The 19,824-nt window shown below is 43.2% G+C and overlaps 1 pseudogene; it reads right to left on the bottom strand.

Annotated features, from left to right (window-relative positions):
• Window positions 1-13,029: 13,029 nt before the first annotated feature.
• On the bottom strand, window positions 13,030-14,033 carry LOC145862536 (trace amine-associated receptor 13c-like; annotated as a pseudogene).
• Between the last annotated feature and the right edge of the window lie 5,791 nt (window positions 14,034-19,824).

Below are 19,824 nucleotides of genomic sequence, written 5' to 3'. Positions count from 1 at the left end.
CTACCCAGTAACTAGAATATGCATATACTTATTATATATGGATAGAAAACACCCTAAAGTTTCTAAAACTGTTTGAATGGTGTCTGTGAGTATAACAGAACTCAAATGGCAGGTCAAAACCTGAGAGATTCCTTTACCGGAAGTGGCCTGTCTGACCATTTCTGGAACTTCTTTGCCATCTCTATCTTTTACAAAGGATCTCTGCTCTAACGTGACACTTCCTAAGTCGTCCATGGGCGCTCAGAGCCCGGGAAAAACCTGAATGTCGTCATCCCAGCCACAGGCTGAAAAACATTAGCGCCTTTCTCAAGTGGCCGATCAAGGGACTGTGGGCTTAGGCGCGTGACCTGGCCGCCCCTGTCTTTGTGATTTTTTCCTCTGTTTGCCGAAAAGGAGATTCCCGGTCGGAATATTATCGCTTTTCTACGAGAAAAATGGCATAAAAATTGATTTTAAACAGCGGTTGACATGCTTCGAAGTACGGTAATGGAATATTTAGAATTTTTTTGTCACGAATTGCGCCATGCGCGCGACCCTTATTTACCATTTCGGATAGTGTCTGGGACGCACGAACAAAACGCTGCTATTCGGATATAACGATGGATTATTTTGGACCAAACCAACATTTGTTATTGAAGTGGCAGTCCTGGGAGTGCATTCTGACGAAGACAACAAAAGGTAATCAAACTTTTATAATAGTAAAGCTGATATTGGTGAGTGCTAAACTTGCCGGGTGTCTAAATAGCTAGCCCATGATGGCTGGGCTATGTACTTAGAATATTGCAAAATGTGCTTTCACCAAAAAGCTATTTTAAAATCGGACATATCGAGTGCATAGAGGAGTTCTGTATCTATAATTCTTAAAATAATTGTTATGCTTTTTGTGAACATTTATCGTGAGTAATTTAGTAAATTATTAGCAAATTCCTCCGGAAGTTTGCGGGGGGTATGCTAGTTCTGAACGTCACATGCTAATGTAAAAAGCTGTTTTTTGATATAAATATGAACTTGATTGAACAAAACATGCATGTATTGTATAACATAATGTCCTAGGTGTGTCATCCGATGAAGATCATCAAAGGTTAGTGCTGCATTTAGCTGTCTTCTGGGTTTTTGTGACATTATATGCTAGCTTGAAAAATGGGTGTCTGATTATTTCTGGCTTGGTACTCTGCTGACATAATCTAATGTTTTGCTTTCGCTGTAAAGCCTTTTTGAAATCGGACAGTGTGGTTAGATAAAGGAGAGTCTTGTCTTTAAAATGCTGTGAAATAGTCATATGTTTGAAAAATGGAAGTTTTTGTATTTTTGAGGAATTTGTAATTCGCGCCACGCCTATCATTGGATATTGGAGCAGGTGTTCCGCTAGCGGAACGTCTAGATGTAAGAGGTTAAGTCATTGCCTATCTAACACACAGTGACTTAGGTTTCATTTTGCACTTCCTAAGGCTTCCACTAGATGTCAACAGTCTTTAGAACCTAGTTTCAGGCTTTTGCGGTGAACACAGAGCGAACAAGAGGACCTGGAAGTAGGTGACTCAGAAAATGACATGGGTTTTCCATGCTGTCACAATCACTAGCCCATTCATCCTTATCATTTATCGCCCTCCAGTTTCCCTTGGAGAGTTCATCAATGAGCTTGACGCCTTGATAAGTTCCTTTCCTGAGGATGGCTCACCCCTCACAATTCTGGGTGACTTTAACCTCCTTATATATATATATCTTTGACTCATTTCTCTCTGCCTCCTTCTTTCCACTCCTCTCCTCTTTTGGCCTCACAAGGCAGGCAATACACTTGACCTCATCTTTACTAGATGCTGTTCTTCTACCAATCTCACTGCAACTCCCCTCCAAATCTCCGACCACTACCTTGTATCCTTTTCCCTCTCGCTCTCCTCCAACACTACTCACTCTGCCCCTACTCAGATGGTATTGCGCCGTCGCAACCTTCGCTCTCTCTCTCCTGCTACTCTCTGCTAAATCCTCTGCTAAATCTCCAACCAATCTCCCGATTCTGCCTCCTCAACCCTCCTCTCCTGCCTTTCTGCATCCTTTGACTCTCTGTGTCCCCTATCCTCCCGGCCGGCTCGGTCCTCCCCTCCTGCTCCGTGGCTTGACGACTCATTGCGAGCTCACAGAACAGGGCTCCGGGCAGCCGAGCGGAAATGGAGGAAAACTAGCCTCCCTGCGGACCTGGCATCTTTTCACTCCCTCCTCTCCACATTTTCTTCCTCTGTTTCTGCTGCTAAAGCCACTTTCTACCACTCTAAATTCCAAGCATCTGCCTCTAACCCTAGGAAGCTCTTTGCCACCTTCTCCTCCCTCCTGAATCCTCCTCCCCCTCCCCCCCCTCCTCCCTCTCTGCGGACGACTTTGTCAACCATTTTGAAAAGAAGGTTGACGACATCCGATCCTCGTTTGTTAAGTCAAACGACACCGCTGGTCCTGCTCACATTGCCCTACCCTATGCTTTGACATCTTTCTCCCCTCTCTCTCCAGATGAAATCTTGCGACTTGTGACGGCCGGCCACCCAACAACCTGCCCGCTTGACCCTATCCCCTCCTCTCTTCTCCAGACCATTTCTGGAGACCTTCTCCCTTACCTCACCTCGCTCATCAACTCATCCTTGACCGCTGGCTACGTCCCTTCCATCTTCAAGAGAGCGAGAGTTGCACCCCTTCTCAAAAAACCTACACTCGATCCCTCCGATGTCAACAACTACAGACCAGTTTCCCTTCTTTCTTTCCTCTCCAAAACTCTTGAGCGTGCCGTCCTTGGCCAGCTCTCTTACTATCTCTCTCAGAATGACCTTCTTGATCCAAATCAGTCAGGTTTCAAGACTGGTCATTCAACTGAGACTGCTCTTATCTGTGTCACGGAGGCTCTCCGCACTGCTAAAGGTAACTCTCTCTCCTCTGCTCTCATCCTTCTAGACCTATCTGCTGCCTTTGATACTGTGAACCATCAGATCCTCCTCTCCACCCTCTCCGAGTTGGGCATCTCCGGCGCGGCTCACTCTTGGATTGCGTCCTACCTGACAGGTCGCTCCTACCAGGTGGCATGGCGAGAATCCGTCTCTGCACCACGTGCTCTCACCACTGGTGTCCCCCAGGGCTCAGTTCTAGGCCCTCTCCTATTCTCGCTATACACCAAGCCACTTGGCTCTGTCATATCCTCACATGGTCTCTCCTATCATTGCTACGCAGACGACACACAATGAATCTTCTCCTTTCCCCCTTCTGATAACCAGGTGGCGAATCGCATCTCTGCATGTCTGGCAGACATATCAGTGTGGATGACGGATCACCACCTCAAGCTGAACCTCGGCAAGATGGAGCTGCTCTTCCTCCCGGGGAAGGACTGCCCGTTCCATGATCTCGCCATCACGGTTGACAACTCCATTGTGTCCTCCTCCCAGAGTGCTAAGAGCCTTGGCGTGACCCTGGACAACACCCTGTCATTCTCTGCTAACATCAAGGCAGTGACCCGATCCTGTAGGTTCATGCTCTACAACTTTCACAGAGTACGACCCTGCCTCACACAGGAATCGGCGCAGGTCCTAATCCAGGCACTTGTCATCGCCCGCCTGGATTACTGCAACTCGCTGTTGGCGGGGCTCCCTGCCTGTGCCATCAAACCCCTACAACTCATCCAGAACGCCGCAGCCCGTCTCTGGTGTTCAACCTTCCCAAGTTCTCTCACGTCACCCCGCTCCTCCGCAACCTCCACTGGCTTCCAGTTGAAGCTCGCATCTGCTACAAGACCATGGTGCTTGCCTACGGAGCTGTGAGGGGAACGGCACCTCTGTACCTTCAGGCTCTGATCAGTCCCTACACCCAAAGAAGGGCACTGCGTTCATCCACCTCTGGCCTGCTCGCCTCCCTACCTCTGCGGAAGCCCAGTTCCCGCTCAGCCCAGTCAAAACTGTTTGCTGCTCTGGCACCCCAATGGTGGAACAAGCTCCCTCACGACGCCAGTACAGCGGAGTCAATCACCACCTTCCGGAGACACCTGAAACCCCACCTCTTTAAGGAATACCTGGGATAGGATTAAGTAATCCTTCTAACCCACCCTCCCCACCAAAAAGATATACATGTACTATTGTAAAGTGGTTGTTCCACTGGATATCATAAGGTGAATGCATCAATTTGTAAGTCGCTCTGGATAAGAGTGTCTGCTAAATGACGTAAATGTAAATGTTTTGTTGCGCACGTTCACGTGATGGGTAGCTGTGTTGCATAACGTTTTTCAAGACATTGGAATCGTCCGGTTGGAATATTATTGAAGTTCTAAGTTAAAAAGGCCCTAAAGATTGATGCTATACAACATTTGACATGTTTGAAAGAACATAAATATAACTTTTTTTGACTTTTTGTCGTGACATTTTGGCCGCGCTTCCTACATTGGGAGTAGCTTACTGAACGTGCAAACAACAAGGAGGTATTTGGACATAAATTATGGACTTTATCGAATAAAACAACATTTATTGTGGACCTGGGATTCCTGGAAATGCCTTCTGATGAAGATCCTCAAAGGTAAGTGAATATTTCTAATGCTATTTATGATTTTAGATGACTCCAAAATGGCGGGTATCTGTATTGCTTGATGTCTTTTTCTGAGCGCAGTACTGAGATTATTCCAAAGTGTGCTTTCCCCGTGAAGAGTTTTTGAAATCTGTCACAGCGGTTGCATAAAGGAGATGTTCATCTATAATTCTTTGAATAACAGTTTAATATTTTATCAGCATTTAGGATGAGTATTTTTGTAAATTGTTGTGCTGATTCACCGGCAGTATTGGAGGCAAAATATTTTCTGAACATCATGCGCCAATGTAAAATGGGGTTTTTGGATATAAATATGAACTTTATCGAACAAAACATACATGTATTGTCTAACATTGCATGCACTAACCGTCAAAGGTTAGTGCATAATTTTAGCTTAATTTATGGTTTTTGTGACCCCTCTCGTGCTTGGAAAATGGCTGACTGGTTTGTCTTGTGTTTTCGCTGTCCTAACATAATCTAACTTTATGCTTTCGCCGTAATGCCTTTTTGAAATCGGACAACGTGGTTACATCAAGGAGAAGTGTATCTTTAAAATGGTGTAAAATAGTCGTATGTTTGAGAACTTTGTGTTATGACATTTTGATGTTTTGAATTTGGCGCCCTGATATTTCACTGGCTGTTGAATAGTGTGAACCATGGGTGGGACGGTAGCGTCCCAGGCAGCCCTGAGAAGTTAATTAGGATAGGCGTCCCGCTAGCGGCACACCTCGACAACATCCGGTGAAATTGCAGAGCGCCAAATTCAAATTACAGTATTATAAATATTTAACATTGATAAAAATACAAGTGTTATTCATCAAAATAACGCTTAACTTCTTGTTAACTTCTTGTTAATCCAGCCACTGTGTCAGATTTCAGAAAGGCTTTACAGCGAAAGCACACCATGCGATTATCTGAGGACAGCGCCCCGCTTACAAAAGCATACAAACATTTTCAAGCCAAGTAGAGGAGTCACAAAAGTCAGAAATAGCGATAAAATGAATCACTTACCATTGATGATCTTCATCTTGTTGCACTTACAAGAGTCCCCGTTACACAAGAAATGTTAATTTTGTTCGATAAAGTTCCTTTTTATGTCCCAAAAACTCTGTTTTGTTGGCGCGTTTTGTTCAGTAATCCACTGGCTCAATGGTGGTCACAACAGGCAGACAAATACATCCTAATAGTACCGGTAAAGTTTCTCGAAACATGTCAAACGATGTTTTTAAGTAATCCTCAGGTTGTCTATTTTCAAAATAATCGATAATATTTCAACCGGACAATAGTGTCTTTAATAGAAAGGAAAAAGAACGAAGGGTGCACTATCGGTCACGTGCGCAAAGGAGCTCTGTTTCATTCTACAGTCCACTGAAAGAAAGATCTCATTCTTCCTCGTTTTTCAGAATACAAGCCTGAAACAATGTCTAAAGACTGTTGACATCTAGTGGAAGCCATAGGAACTGCAATCTAGGTCCTAACCCAACGGACACTGTATAGGCATTCAATTGAAAACTAGACACATCAAAAATATCCCACTTCCTGGATAGATTTTCCTCAGGTTTTCGCCTGCCATATCAGATCTGTTATACTCACAGACATTATTTTAACAGTTTTGGAGAGTGTTTTCTATCCAAATCTACCAATTATATGCATATCCTAGCAACTGGGCCTGAGTAACAGGCAGTTTACTTAGGGCACGCTTCTCATCCAAACTTCCGAATACTGCCCCCTGTCCTAAAAAAGTTAATTGAACAATTGTGTTCGCATTTACAGGTAGCATACACTTTTGTTGTTAAGTCCCATGAAAGTTCACATTTTCCAGAAGGCAATTCCTGCAAAAAAAATGCATTTAGATTTTTAAAAAAAATGTACACTCAAATGCCTATCCTATTAAGCAGTGATGTGTGACATATGCCTAGTTTCCTGAAATTAGTCACATACAGATATTCAGTAACACTTTATAATAATACCTTGTAATAAAGCATGTATAATAGATTAGTAAATCATGTATTAATTGATTTATCATTACTCCCACATTTGTAAATGTTAGTAAGATAGTTATTTACACATTTATTCATAAGTGATGAATAAACTATTTACTAATTCATTATAAATGCTTTATTTCAATGTGTTATTATGAAGTGCTGCCAATTAGGGTTACAGTATGAAGGTAGTAACATCTCAAAAAGAAAACTAATGTCTACTTTAGGTAAACAACTTGGAAAGGCCTTATCAGAGTCCTGCTTCGAGTCGTGAAATTAGTGCTGCGTTTGTGAAACAAGCATTTAGCATGTAAGATGTGTCTATATGGATCCTGGATCATATTATATTTGTGTTGATCCTTGATCATTATTTAGTTGTATTGACACTGGATCATATCATATCTGTGTTGATCCTGGATCTTCATATATCTGTGTTGATCCTGGATCTTCATATCTGTGTTGATCCTGGATCATCATATATCTGTGTTGATCCTGGATCTTCATATCTGTGTTGATCCTGGATCATATTATATCTGTGTTGATCCTGGATCTTCAAATCAGTGTTGATTCTGGATCATCATATGTGTCCTACGTAGCAACATTTGAAATTGAGTTTTTTACATTGGATAAAAGTAGAGATACAAAGCTACAAAATTGTGTATCATGCATTGCATTTGAGGAACAATGAGAAAGTAATTCTGCTTTGAAATTTGATATTCTTGTTATCTCACTTTTGAGAAAATGGCCTTTGAAAATTGGGACCTACTGGAGAGCTGTTCTTTGTCTACTCCCATTCAGCATCGTTCACATCCTCTAATCTTTAGCCCCCACCCAAACTCTGACCATTTTACTCACCTTAGTAGAGCTGGTTAGGCTGTTTTAATGTTATCCAGAGCGTTGGTGTCTGTAACTGTGCTACTGGCAACAATTAAATTATGCTTTTTTGCGGACGTTTACTGACACCGGCCATATTCACGTCCGTACATTCATAAATGATTCTGCGCACTGGCACACTCAGACGAGAGTGCTCTGAAATCGGAGTAGATGGCCAGACTGAATTTACAAACTCACCTGAAATGGTTACTTGCATAGTGGACTCTTTTGTTAAAACAGCTAACAATGAACCATAATCCCAAGTCATGACATTACTATCCTGCATGAATCTGCAGGTAGCTAACTAACCAGGTTAGTCAGCTAACATTAGGCTATAACTAGGAAAGCAAATGGATCTGAGGGAGAAACTCCCCAAATATAGGTGTGCTAAGCTTGTATCGTCATACCCTGTAATCACTGGCAAAGGTGCTTCAACAAGTTACTGAGTAAAGGGTCTGAACACTTAGGGCTCTCCAGAGGGTGGTGCGGTCATCCCAACGTATCACCGGGGGCACACTGCCTGCCCTCCAGGACACCTACTGTACCCGATGTCACAGGAAGGCCAAAAAGATCATCAAGACCATCAACCACCCGATCCACGGCCTGTTCACCCTGCTATCATCCAGAAGGCGAGGTCAGTACAGGTGCATCAATGCTGGGAGCGAGAGACTGAAATACATCTCAAAGCCATCAGACTGTTAAATAGCCATCACTGGCCGACTACCACCCGATTACTCAACCCTGCACCTTGGAGGATGCTGCCCTATGTACATGAAACTTTTTTCTACCTTTATTTAACTAGGCAAGTCAGTTAAGAACAAATTCTTATTTTCAATGACAGCCTAGGAACAGTGGGTTAACTGCCTTGTTCAGGGAGAGAACGAAAGATTTTTACCTTGTCAGCTTGGGGACTTGATCTTGCAACCTTTCGGTTACTAGTCCAACGCTCTAACCACTAGGCTAGCTGCCGCGCAAATCCCTGGTCGGTCACTTTAAATGGAACACTAGTCACTTTAATACTGTTTATATGCTATTTTACCCATGTCATATGTATATACTGTATTCTGCTGTATTTTCTGTCAATACCACTCAGACATTGCTTGTCCTAAAATATGTATATATTTTTTAATTCCATCCTTACTTTTAGATTTGTGTGTATTATTGTGAATTGTTAGATACTACTGTACTGTTGGAGATAGAAAGAAAAACATTTCACTACACCTGCAATAACATCTGCTAAACATGTGTATGTGACCAATAAAATGTGATTTTGATTTGATTTTGTAGTGTATTAAAGGTAGCAACCCTTTAACACATGTGTTTGACCAATACAATTTCATTTGATTTCTAATGAGTGCAATCAGTCACTAAATAGAAACAAGAACTTTATCATTTTCAGACAAACACGTTACTTCCGACAGCACACTATTACAACAGAGTGACTGTTTTGGAATAAAATGTTCAATATATTTCCTTTAACATCCTCTGTGTTGTGTGCTTATTGTTTAACCATTGATATGTTCTAGGTCATTTTGAGACCTTAAGGAGCATCAGGTACTGCTGGAATATCTACCAATAGAATGTCCATCTTTTTGTGATAAATTACACTGGTCGCTGTTCAAAACATTTATGAAGTACTAAGAAAGTATGAATAGTCCTCACTTTAGATTAGGGACTGCACAACAACTTTACTAATGATCAGTAAATGGTTTATAAGAATATTTATTAAACATCTCATGAGTGATCTTCTGAATCATTATTGCAGACTATACAAGTTGTTTATAAATGTGTGAATATCTAGCTTACTAAAATAAATATGGGAGTAATGACAAATTATGGATGAACTATTTACTAATCCATGATAAACTATTTAGTGTGTTACCCAATCTCTATATTCATTCACACTTAACAGCTTCTGAGAGGGCTGCTCTGGCGTGACCCCTGACCTGACAGCATTGATGTAGTGAGAGTAGTGGTAGTGTTAATACCCAGTATGTTGAGGTTGAAGTGTCTACTGTGGTCTCCTGCACTGTTGTGTTGAATAATTAATGTATATACTGTAGTAGTTATTTATAAATGTCAGAATACCTAACTGAGTAACATTTCATAAATGTGGCCTTAATATTAAATGGTGAGCAAACTGTAAATGCCTTACAAATGGTTTATTACTGAATGTTATTATAAAGTGTTACCCATAATTGCATATTTTTACATTTACCTTCAACTACTTACACAATACGCCATTGAGATAGACTTGGACGTCATCTGATATCATACAGTATAGTACATTTCAACTTTACTACACTTGATGAAGACGTTGTGTCACAATTGAGCCACTAGACTGGAAGTCTTCCGACTAGCTTGGAAAGACAGTACCGTGCAGTATCGAAGAGCCCTCACTGCTGCTCGATCATCCTATTTTTCCAACTTAATTGAGGAAAATAAGAACAATCCGAAATTTCTTTTTGATACTGTCGCAAAGCTAACTAAAAAGCAGCCTTCGCAAATGGAGGATGGCTTTCACTTCAGCAGTAATACATTTATGAACTTCTTTGAGGAAAAGATCATGATCATTAGAAAGCAAATTACAGACTCCTCTTTAAATCTGGGTATTCCTCCAAAGCTCCATTGTCCTGAGTCTACACATCTCTGCCAGGACCTAGGATCAAGGGAGATACTAAAGTGTTTTAGTACTATATCTCTTGACACAATGATGAAAATAATCATGGCCTCCAAACCCTCAAGCTGCATACTGGACCCTATTCCAACTAAACTACTGAAAGAGCTGCTTCCTGTGCTTGGCCCTCCTATGTTGAACATAATAAACGGCTCTCTATCCACCGGATGTGTACCAAGCTCACTAAAAGTGGCAGTAATAAAGCCTCTCTTGAAAAAGCCGAATCTTGATCCAGAAATTATAAAAAACTATCTGCCTATATCGAATCTTCCATTCCTCTCAAACATTTTAGAAAAAGCTGTTGCACAGCAACTCACTGCCTTCCTGAAGACAAACAATGTATACGAAACGCTTCAGTCTGGTTTTAAACCCCATCATAGCACTGAGACTGCACTTGTGAAGGTGGTAAATGACCTTTTAATGATGTCAGACCGAGGCTCTGCATCTGTCCTCGTGCTCCTAGATCTTAGTGCCGCTTTTGATACCCTCGATCACCACATTCTTTTGGAGAGATTGGAAACCCAAATTGGTCTACATGGACAAGTTCTGGCCTGGTTTAGATCTTATCTGTCGGAAAGATATCAGTTTGTCTCTGTGAATGGTTTGTCCTCTGACAAATCAATTGTAAATTTCGGTGTTCCTCAAGGTTCCGTTTTAGGACCACTATTGTTTTCACTATATATTTTACCTCTTGGGGATGTCATTCGAAAACATAATGTTAAATTTCACTGCTATGCGGACGACACACAGCTGTACATTTCAATGAAACATGGTGAAGCCCCAAAATTGCCCTCGCTAGAAGCCTGTGTTTCAGACATAAAGAAGTGGATGGCTGCAAACTTTCTACTTTTAAACTTGGACAAAACAGAGATGCTTGTTCTAGGTCCCAAGAAACAAAGAGATCTTCTGTTGAATCTGACAATTAATCTGGATGGTTGTACAGTCGTCTCAAATAAAACTGTGAAGGACCTCGGCGTTACTCTGGACCCTGATCTCTCTTTTGAAGAACATATCAAGACTGTTTCAAGGACAGCTTTTTTCCATCAACGTAACATTGCAAAAATCAGAAACTTTCTGTCCAAAAATGACGCAGAAAAAATAATCCATGCTTTTGTTACTTCTAGGCTGGACTACTGCAATGCTCTACTTTCCGGCTAACCAGATAAAGCACTAAACAAACTTCAGTTAGTGCTAAATACGGCTGCTAGAATCCTGACTAGAACCAAAAAATTAGATCATATTACTCCAGTGCTAGCCTCCCTACACTGGCTTCCTGTTAAGGCAAGGGCTGATTTCAAGGTTTTACTGCTAACCTACAAAGCATTACATGGGCTTGCTCCTACCTATCTTTCTGATTTGGTCCTGCCGTACATACCTACACGTACGCTACGGTCACAAGACGCAGGCCTCCTAATTGTCCCTAGAATTTCTAAGCAAACGGCTGGAGGTAGGGCTTTCTCCTATAGAGCTCCATTTTTATGGAATGGTCTGCCTACCAATGTGAGAGATGCAGACTCAGTCTCAACCTTTAAGTCTTTACTGAAGACTTATCTCTTCAGTAGGTCCTATGATTAAGTATAGTCTGGCCCAGGAGTGTGAAGGTGAACGGAAAGGCTGGAGCAACGAACCGCCCTTGCTGTCTCTGCCTTGCCGGTTCCCCTCTTTCCACTGGGATTCTCTGCCTCTAACCCTTTTACAGGGGCTGAGTCACTGGCTTACTGGTGTTCTTCCATGCCGTCCATGGGAGGGGTGCGTCACTTGAGTGGGTTGAGTCACTGACGTGGTCTTCCTGTCTGGGTTGGCGCCCCCCCTTGGGTTGTGCCATGGCGGAGATCGTTGTGGGCTATACTCGGGCTTGTCTTAGGACGGTAAGTTGGTGGTTGGAGACATCCCTCTAGTGGTGTGGGGGCTGTGCTTTGGCAAAGTGGGTGGGGTTATATCCTGCCTGTTTGGCCCTGTCCGGGGGTATCATCGGATGGGGCCACAGTGTCTTCTGATCCCTCCTGTCTCAGCCTCCAGTATTTATGCTGCAGTAGTTTATGTGTCGGGGGGCTAGGGTCAGTCTGTTACATCTGGAGTATTTCTCTTGTCTTATCCGGTGTCCTGTGTGAATTTAAATATGCTCTCTCTAATTCTCTCTTTCTCTCTTTCTCTCGGAGGACCTGAGCCCTAGGACCATGCCTCAGGACTACCTGGTATGATGACTCCTTGCTGTCCCCAGTCCACCTGGCCGTGCTGCTGCTCCAGCTTCAACTGTTCTATCTGCGGCTATGGAACCCTGACCTGTTCACCGGACGTGCTTGTTGCACCCTCGACAACTACTATGATTATTATTATTTGACCCTGCTGGTCATTTATGAACATTTTAACATCTTGACTATGTTCTGTTATAATATCCACCCTGCACAGCCAGAAGAGGACTGGCCACCCCTCATAGCCTGGTTCCTCTCTAGGTTTCTTCCTAGGTTTTTGGCCTTTCTAGGGAGTTTTTCCTAGGGGGTTTTTCCTAGCCACCGTACTTCTTTCACATGCTTTGCTTGCTGTTTGGGGTTTTAGGCTGGGTTTCTGTACAGCACTTTGAGATATCAGCTGATGTACGAAGGGCTATATAAATAAATTTGATTTGATATAGTGCACTACTAGAGGGAGATGTTAAACCACATATAGAATGACTCATGACGTCCTCGAAATGGACTTTTAGAATTCATAGACTATTTATCATTAAGTAACACGGAACAACCACAGCCTTAGGTATTTGGAGTACACAATCCACAATGACTGCAATGTCCTTTATAAAACAAGCTTATGACTTCTCTAAGTTATTCCATTCCAATCCAGACAAATCATTCTGAATCAACACCACATGTATCTATGATGACAACACTGAGATAAGCAATGTCAGTGTATTGTTAGATGAAATAAATAATTATAAGAATTGTAGAACAAAATTATATCAAACCTATGTTTGCCAACCTAGGGAATAAAATTATAGGATCTATAAACGTCTTATCTTCAAAGTTAAAATAAGTTTAGCTGTCACTTTGAACCATGGATAAAAGAAAGCATAAATTATTGGATTTATTAAGGAATTAACAAGTGGCAGAAAAATGATGAAATATGATAAGAAATTGTCAATAAAATAAATAAAAAATAAAGTTAATAAATACAGTTCGAATCCAACAAATGAAATAGTTGAAAACAACAATAGCTAGAGTTTTTTCTGCTTTTCTCTCAGACTTATTAGCCTGTACAGTTTTAACACCAGACACACTGGCAGCCTATTTTGAAAATACCTTTCTGGCCTGTGATCTGGCCACCACAAAGATTTTCATATAAAGTGTTATAATAATAGAGCATGGGACAACCATTGTAAATACAAGGTCAATGATATTACCCCAGGTTATTCCTTCAACAATAAAACATTCTGTCAAACACCTACTGGGTACCTGTACATTTACAAAGTTTTCTATAATAGCAGCATCGTAGGTGATACAACAACACCAGGTAAATGATATACAACACAGCATTCTTGTTATTGTTATTTTAGAGTGGTACAATAAGGGATCACACAGAGCAACATAGCGGTCAATAGATATCAAGACCAAATTACCCAGAGATAAAGAAGTACATAAAAAGGAGATGTATGCATGAAACACACAGAAATATTCCCCAAAATCCCAGCATGATTCCATTATTGCAACAGTCATTACTGGTACCACAATCAGTCCCACCAGGAGATCTGCCACTGCCAGAGAGAGGATGAGCAGGTTGGTTGGAGTGTGGAGCTGCTTGAAGTGAGAGATGGAGATGATCACCAGTACGTTCAAAAATACTGTAACCGCTGAAATCAATGAGAAGATGTACAGGGTTATGTAGATAGATGTCGATTGCAAAGCCTTTCTGCAAGAAGAGTTTCTGTCTTGAAAACAGTATTAATCATCTTTGTTTTCCTCCATTTGTAATAAAAGGTAAAAATGCTGAGGTCCTGCTCCTGCTTGGTCCTGTGTGTAACCCTGTCAGGTCAGCCTTCTGACAAACTCTGAGCTCTGCCTCTCTATTTATCCTTGAGTTACTGACAGAAACTCCCCTCCCCAGAGTCTCACTGCACACACACACAAACACACACACACACACACACACACACACACACACACACACACACACACCACCACCACCACCAACAAAACATACACAAGTGAGCACAGAATTGAACAAACGGTTTGTTAAACACATTTTTTGTGAACGCATGATGTAATGTATGACAGGATTGGATGTTGCTGTGCCCACCTAGCCTGTCCTTCAGCCTTACTGATAGAGCTGAGAGAATAGGTACATTTACTCAATTGAGCATTTTAATGGGGAAAATACAACATGGGTAATGTTTTTGTCACTCAAAGACTATTTTACATGGGATGTCAAAGCTCAGTTTGGACCAAAATCCACAACCTCAGGACACATGACGGCACGTCACATGTCAGCTGGGCAGTGTGTAGGAAAGTTGACAGTAGGGAAGTTGATAAGCCATAAGTTTATGGTGTACAAGCTTATAGCAAATGCAATCAAAATTGTGACATTCCATAGGAACATTCCATAGACATTAAAATGTTCATCTGAACTGTTTTATTAATACACTACAAAATTAAATCAAAATCAAATGTTAATGGTCACATACACATATTTGTCAGATGTTATTGCGGGTGAAGCGAGATGCTTTGGTTCCTACAGTATCTCCAACAGTGCAGTAGTATCTAACAATTCACAATAATACACACAATTCTAAAAGTAAAAGAAGGGAATTAAGAAATATGTAAATATTAGGACAAGCAATGTCTGAGAGGTATTGACAAAAAATTCAGTAGAATACAGTATGTACATATGAAATGGGTAAAATAGTATGTAAACATTATTAAAGTGACTAGTGTTCAATTTAAATTGACCAGTAATTCCGTGTCTATGTACACAGGGCAGCATCCTCTAAGGTGCAGGGTTGAGTAACCGGGTGGTAGTAGGCCAGTGATGGGTATTTAACAGTCTGATGGCTTTGAGATAGAAGCTGTTTTTCAGTCTCTCGGTCACAGCTTTGATGCACCTGTACTGACCTCGCCTTATGGATGGTAGCGGAGTGAACAGGCCGTGGTTCGGGTGGTTGATGTCCTTGATGATCTTTTTGGCCTTCCTGTAACATTGGGTACTGTAGGTGTCCTGGAAGGCAGGAAATGTGCCACCGTTGATGCGTTGGGCAGACCGCACCACCCTCTTGAGAGCCCTAAGTACACTGCTCAAAAAAATAAAGGCAACACTTAAACAACACAATGTAACTCCAAGTCAATCACACTTCTGTGAAATCAAACTGTCCACTTAGGAAGCAACACTGATTGACAATAAATTTCACATGCTGTTGTGCAAATGGAATAGACAACAGGTGGAAATTATAGGCAATTAGCAAGACACCCCCAATAAAGGAGTGGTTCTGCAGGTGGGGACCACAGACCACTTCTCAGTTCCTATGCTTCCTGGTTGATGTTTTGGTCACTGTTGAATGCTGGCGGTGCTTTCACTCTAGTGGTAGCATGAGACGGAGTCTACAACCCACTCAAGTGGCTCAGGTAGTGCAGCTCATCCAGGATGACACATCAATGCGAGCTGTGGCAAGAAGTTTGCTGTGTCTGTCAGCGTAGTGTCCAGAGCATGGAGGCGCTACCAGGAGACAGGCCAGTACATCAGGAGACGTGGAGGAGGCTGTAGGAGGGCAACAACCCAGCAGCAGGACCGCTACCTCCACCTTTGTGCAAGGAGGAGCAGGAGAAGCACTGCCAGAGCCCTGCAAAATGACCTCCATCAGGCCACAAATGTGCATGTGTCTGCTCAAACGGTCAGAAACAGACTACATGAGGGTGGTATGAGGGCCCGACGTCCACAGGTGGGGGTTGTGCTTACAGCCCAACACCGTGCAGGACGTTTGGCATTTGCCAGAGAACACCAAGATTGGCAAATACGCCACTGGCGCCCTGTGCTCTTCACAGATGAAAGCAGGTTCACACTGAGCACGTGACAGACGTGACAGAGGCTGGAGACGCCGTGGAGAACGTTCTGCTGCCTGCAACATCCTCCAGCATGACCGGTTTGGCGGTGGGTCAGTCATGGTGTGGGGTGGCATTTCTTTGGGGGGTCGCACAGCCCTCCATGTGCTCGCCAGAGGTAGCCTGACTGCCATTAGGTACCGAGATGAGATCCTCAGACCCCTTGTGAGACCATATGCTGGTGCGGTTGGCCCTGGGTTCCTCCTAATGCAAGACAATGCTAGACCTCATGTGGCTGGAGTGTGTCAGCAGTTCCTGCAAGAGGAAGGCATTGATGCTATGGACTGGCCCGCCCGTTCCCCAGACCTAATCCAATTGAGCACATCTGGGACATCATGTCTCGCTCCATCCACCAACGCCATGTTGCACCACAGACTGTCCAGGAGTTGGCGGATGCTTTAGTCCTGGTCTGGGAGGAGATCCCTCAGGAGACCATCCGCCACCTCATCAGGAGCATGCCCAGGCGTTGTAGGGAGGTCATACAGGCACGTAGAGGCCACACACACTACTGAGCCTCATTTTGACTTGTTTGAAGGACATTACATCAAAGTTGGATCAGCCTGTAGTGTGGTTTTCCACTTTAATTTTGATTGTGACTCCAAATCCAGACCTCCATGGGTTGATAAATTGGATTTCCATTGATTATTTTTGTGTGATTTTGTTGTCAGCACATTCAACTATGTAAAGAAAAAAGTATTTAATAAGATGATTTCTTTCAATCAGATCTAGGATGTGTTGTTTATGTGTTCCCTTTATTTATTTGAGCAGTATATTTTGACCCTTTACTCTGTACCTTGTTGAAGTATCTTTGCCAGCGTTTACAAGGTATGACGCTACAAGCTTGGCAGACCTGTATTTGGGGAGTTTCTCCCATTCTTCTCTGCAGATCCTCTCAAGCTCTGTCAGGTTGGATGGGGAGTGTTGCTGCAGCTATTTTCAGGTCTCTCCACAGATGTTCGATTAGGTTCTAGTCCAGGCTCTGGCTGGGCCACTCAAGCACATTCAGAGACTGGTCCCGAAGCCAATCATGCATTGTCTTGGCTGTGTTCTTCTGTTGGATCGTGAACCTTCGACCCAGTCTGAGATCCTGAGCTCTCTGGAACAGGTTTTCATCAAGGATCTCTCTATACATTGCGCCGTTCATCTTTCTCTTAATCGTGACTTGTCTCTCAGTCCCTGCCACTGAAAAACATCCCCATAACATGATGCTGCCACCACCATGCTTCACCGTAGGGATGGTGCCAGGTTTCCTCCAGAAATGAGGTTTGGCATTCTGGCCAAAGAGATCAATCTTTGTTTCATCAGACCAGAGAATCTTGGTTCTCATGGTCTGAGTGTCCTTTAGTTGCCTTCTGGCAAACTCCAAGGCTATTATGTGCCTTTTGCTGTTGTGTGGCTACCATCTGGCCACTCTAAAATATGCAGTTTGTCACACAACACAACACCACAGATGTCTCAAGTTATAAGGGAGCAGGCGAATTGGCATGCTGGCATTCTTTCCGCAAGAATGTATCTTACCGGCGAGGAAGGCCTAGATATTTAGCGGGGTGGGCGCTAACAGCGTTTAAATTGGTGATATCACTCGCTCTGAGACCTTGAGTTAGTTGTTCCGCGCCTTTTGAAGTTGGGCCGCGGCTTTTTATGTTGTTGGGCCGTTGGGAGCTTTTGTGGAGCAATGGGTAACGCTGCTTCATGGGTGACTGCTGTTGATGTGTCTAGAGTGTCCCTGGATTGAGCCCAGGTAGGGGCGAGAAGAGGGATGGAAGCAAATCTGTTACATGTACACCAGAGCAGTTGACAGAGAATGTAATGTTAATTTCTCTACCATAAGCTGCCTCCTTCGTCATTTTAGAGAATTTGGCAGTATGTCCAACCAACATTCTGCCAAAGTTCTTTTAATTCCCACATATGCTGATAACTTGTTGGCTGCTTTTCCTTCACTCTTGTTGTAATGGTAAACATAGTATTTTGCATGTACAAACTACCACAGCGTTTTCCATAGTGGCCTTTAAGATGTTTTATTGCGCTGCCATGGGCAAGCTTCTAGAGTCAACCCAGAGTCATCCCAGAGTCACCCCAGACGGTTCTTGGAGCTTGCTCATGCGCAGAGTAATTTATGACCCTGTGGTGCCAGGGCAGATCTGATAAGATCTCAGAGTAGCAGATTCTGACACAAGGCTGGAGAGAGAGGGTGCCATGAATCTTGACCCTTTGTCAATCCAAGTAATTAGTTTTTCTCTCTCTAAGAGGTGAATTTTTAAGTTTATGTTTATATTGATGCTGTGTTTATAGCCCTTTATAGTCATGTTGTAAGTGATTTGATTTGATTTGATTAATTCCATTTGCCATTTATTCATGTACATGTATGTATATTGCATAGTTATAACCATTATCATCACCACCTGGTAAGGCAACTGCAACTACTTAACTCTATTTCTTGAACCGCATTGTTGGTTAAGGGCTTGGAAGTAAGTATTTGACAGTATTTGGCACATTTGATTGAACTAATACTGTTTACATGTGTGTATATTTGTGCCTTACAGAACCACAACAATAAGATTGTAAGTCATTCGGATTACCAAAATCATACAAACATCCTCAAATGGAAACAGCTGTATCTGTGTGTGTGAGTGGTAATGACTATTAAGAGTACAGTGATGGGCCTCAACATTATGTTCTAACAGGACAGATCTACAAAGGACAGAACCAGACCAATCAGTTATAAGTATATAGCGTGAGGGAATTCACAGCCGACCGCTCAGATGGGTGAGGGCATACCAGCCAACCTTTTTTACGTTGTCCTTCTAACCAGAGATAATGACCACCACAGTTCCAGGCCTCCCCGGCTGGAGCCATCGTCTCCGCCACTGGAGCGTCATCACTGCCGAGACTCCCCGAGTTGCCAGTCTACTCCCCTGAGAGACACTACTCCAGGACCTACCGTCCAGAGTTTTCACCACCTCCACGGAACCACTGGGACCACAGCTATTTAACAGATATTCGTCGCTCAAGCACCCCCCCCCCACACTCGGCTGGAATCTACGTTGTGTCTGGAACGCCACCTCCCCTCGAGGTGAACCAACAGAAGTCACCCCTGATGTCTCCTCTGACCTAGCTGTCCAGCTCCTTTCCTTTCCGGTAGAGTTAGAGTTCCTGTCTCACCCGGCAAGGTTAGAGTTACAGTTTCGGGGCTGCCTGGCAGGTGTAAAGAGACCAGGCTTTGAGTGTCCTGCCCCTCAAGTAGGTCCAGTGTATGTGGTAGGGTCAGAGTTTCACTCCTTCCTGGTCAGGTCAGAGTTACCATCCTTCCTTGTAGGGTGAGAGTTCCCCTCCTTCCCGGTTCCCATCCTCCTGGTAGGGTCAGGTTTTTGTCCCTGCCTTCCCAGAAGGCCAAGTATGTTCTGACCCTCACGAAGGTCTAGTGTATCCTGCCATGCTAGGCCATAAGTTAGCTTCTCCGTCTGCAGGTCTGCAATCTCTTGCCCTGCACAGATTGCAGACCCCTACCTTAGTTGTTAGGCAGTTGCCTTCCCAACCAGCATTAGAGCCTCCTGTCTTACTAGGCCCCAAATTTGTTCTATTAGACTCGCAGTCTGCAGACATAGTCATCCCACCATGCTTAGGGCCTCCTGCCTTGCTAAGCCATAAGTTACCTGTGCTAGGTTCT

This window comes from Salmo salar, chromosome 21, assembly GCF_965601325.2.
Source record: "Salmo salar chromosome 21, fSalSal1, whole genome shotgun sequence".
NCBI classification, from domain to species: domain Eukaryota; kingdom Metazoa; phylum Chordata; class Actinopteri; order Salmoniformes; family Salmonidae; genus Salmo; species Salmo salar.
Note: the sequence above shows the minus strand (reverse complement) of the source record. Positions and strands in the feature narration are given on the sequence as shown.